Raw genomic sequence first — 3,582 nt, 5'->3', positions numbered from 1 at the left:
CAAGCTGGAATGAAATGACAGGAATAAAAAGTTCTAAGGTTTCTTTCTGAATTGTAATCGTAAAAAGATACCAAAGGAAGACTACTTGGTTCTCATTGTATCAAAAGTTTCATCAATGTAAAGGGATCGATCTTTTCAACGTACCAACAATGGTTCAAAAGAACAGAAGTATCAACTTGTAATGTTTTTGGTACAAGTTCAGAATATAGAGCACGCATTAAAGCTCTTTAGGAAATTCATTAAGTTTATAAGAATTAAATCTAATAATGATATCATGCAGCTTGTTGAAGAACGAATTCCCATGTTGGAGAGGGAAAAGTCGGTTCAACTTACTGGACGAATTATAATTATATATTGTGATTGAATTTTATTAAAATTATTTTTAAAATATTATTTAGCTAAATGAAACCTAAATTAGAAAATGAACTCCCTAAAGCAATTGAGAAGTCCCTTAATCATAAGTACAAAAATTTAGAGCTTTTGCTTGAAAATTAATTCCATTTTTCAAAAACTGTACTTGTGTTTCTTTATATGTTTTCAGCTGATGAAATTTTATATGGAGAAAATATAGAATTAAAAAGAAAACATAGAATGACCTAATTTACGTTTACAGTGTTTCAGACGTTCTAGATGAAAAAAATGTTATGTGTTCTTAAGTATAGTCTTTCTGTTGTTCTAGAATTAACAAAGTTTGTCTCCAATATCTGTTCGTAAACGTTTGAGTAAAGGATTTGTTTTATTGAAACTTATGACAAAGTAGAAATTCTAGGATACAAAATAATACTAAAAATGTATGCTTAAATGCTTAATATAAAACACATAAAACATAAAACTAATGATGTATAACCACACAAATTTCAAAACTCTCCCTATATTTGATATATTTTTATGTTTTTCGGATTCTTTAGTGCATAATGTTAATTTAGTGAAAGATCTGTTGATCTCGTTTACAGGAATGCAAGAAAATATTATTTGTTAAATGAAGAAGCAACATGTATGTAAGAAACAGTTGACTGATTGATAGTAATGTCAATAAAATGTTGATCAGTTCGAAATGCCTAAGAAATCAATAGCAATGAGTAGTATTACTGTATGAAGGACAACAATCGCAATATGTTAAAAAGAAGTAATAGTAATATTACTGCGTTAGCGATAACTGTCATAATATTTTAAGAAGAATTAGTAACAGTAGTATTACAATATGAATGACAATAATCACTATATGTTAAAAAGAAGTAACAAACACGACAACAATCACAATATGTTAAAAGTAATAAATGGTATTTACGTATGAACAACAATAATTATATATTAAAAAAGTAATATATAATATTACTGTACAAACGACAACAATCACAATATGTTAAAAAAGTAATAAATGGTATTTCTGTATGAACAACAACAACAATCATTATATGTTAAAAAGAAGTAATAAATAGTATTAATGAATGAACGACAACAATCACAATATATTAACACAAGCCACACGAGTCAGTCCAGCATCTTTTAGTATTGAGCTTAGGATGGTCAACAAGGGGGTCATTCTGGAAATCGGTGATTTAGAGTTATTTCGATAGATCTCAATCACTGAAGCTCGACACAGCTTCTAAAAAAAACTAAATAGTAATGAAAATAGGACATGATAAAATATATATGGTACCATAGTAAAAACCATATAGATTTCATCATGTCCTATAGTATATGGTTTATACTATGGTACCATACTGGGCATTATATTATCCTTCTTGTATTTACTCTTCATTGCAGAAATGACATTTTTTAATTTGAGAATCGCTAGGGAAAACATCTTGTCCTACATCGTGCATCTGCTTCAACAACACATCTTTAGGCTTTAGTGTACCGTTAGTTCCACAAAATATTGAAACTAATGATTTCTTATATATGATTCAAATCCCTCTTTTTGAAGATAACGATACTATTGTGCCCTTTTTTTTCTATGTTTCACTGTCAATGCAGTAATCAATTGACAAAACTCTGACTGAGCTGGTACACTTAATCATTACACTTAAATCATCACATTCACAACCACATTTAGAACATTTCAAACATGTTTCATTGTTACATCGTTTTACTTTACATATGCAAGTTAACTTCTCCATCTTGGCTTTCATTGTCTCGGGTCTGGTCCAGTGACCTAGACCTCGAAAATAGTGCCTAACGTCTTTTTGTTTTGTCTCTTTGTCTAATCAAAACAGCCCAAACCTTTCCGGAATGACTCTTTTTTTTTTTTTCATTCACATCAAGATGGCGGGCTGGCTCGTGTGGCAGGTGTTATAATGTATTACTGCATGAACAAAAACAACAATCGTAATATATTTAAAAAGTTAGTTTCTATCCTAGAGACTTCATCCAAATCAGATATAGCTTTAAATCTGTTTTAAATATGTTTAAAAACACATTTGATATGAAAAATGACATTTCTAACAATAAGCGGTGTCCTTATCGTGCTGATGAATATGTGGGCTCCACTACTAGGTAGTTGTCAACTGATATAAAAGAACATGCTTCAAGCAAACTTGAAAGCCCGTATTGTGCACCATGTTTGAGCTAACTTTAAAGTCGATTTCACAGCTGACAATTTTAGGATAATTAGAGGGGATAAGGGTGAGCGACAATTACGAATCTGGGTGAGTTTAATGATTACTAAACTGAGGAGGAAGAGGTCTAGATTGAACCCTCCCAGGTCGTGCAATGACCTAAATACCGATCTAGACCAGACGAGACTAAGTTGAAGCCGACTTTGAATTAAAAGAGCTCCGAGAAGCCGGTTCTCTTCATGCATCAAGCCTGTTCCATTTCAAGCATAAAGCTTTATTACAACAATTTTCTTAGTTATTCACAGTGCTCGGTACAAACTGTCTTTAGTTAATTAATCTTTTCTCTGAATAAGCTTTAAACACCAGCTATTTATTTTTATAAACAATATTCTTTGTCAACTATTATTAGTTTTATTAACTTTAATCATTCAATATTTCATTATTTACTGTTCTTCTTTATCAACCTAAGTCACTCATTACTTAATCATTTAACGTTCTTTATTAAGTTCGGTCACTCAGTATTTCATTATTTACTGTTCTTCTTTATCAACCTAAGTCACTCATTACTTAATCATTTACCGTTCTTTATTAAGTTCGGTCACTCAGTATTTCGTTATTTACTGTTCTTCTTGATCAACCTAAGTCACTCATTACTTAATCATTTACCGTTCTTCTTTATTAAGTTCGGTCACTCAGTATTTCATTATTTACTATTTTTCTATGTTAACTTCAATCACTTATTATTTCATCATTTAATATTCTTCTTTATCAACTTTAGTCAGCTATAATTTAATCATTTACTATTGTTTTTATTAACTCCAGTCACTCATTATTTCATCATTTATTATTTTTCTATGTTAACTTCAATCACTTATTATTTCATCATTTAATATTCTTCTTTATCAACTTTAGTCAGCTATAATTTAATCATTTACTATTGTTTTTATTAACGTCAGTCACTCATTATTTCACCATTTGTTATTTTTCTATGTTAACTTCAATCACTTATTATTTCATCATTTAA

This window comes from Limulus polyphemus, unplaced genomic scaffold (genome assembly GCF_000517525.1).
Source record: "Limulus polyphemus unplaced genomic scaffold, Limulus_polyphemus-2.1.2 Scaffold2594, whole genome shotgun sequence".
NCBI classification, from domain to species: Eukaryota; Metazoa; Arthropoda; class Merostomata; order Xiphosura; family Limulidae; genus Limulus; species Limulus polyphemus.
This window is presented reverse-complemented; position numbering follows the sequence as displayed.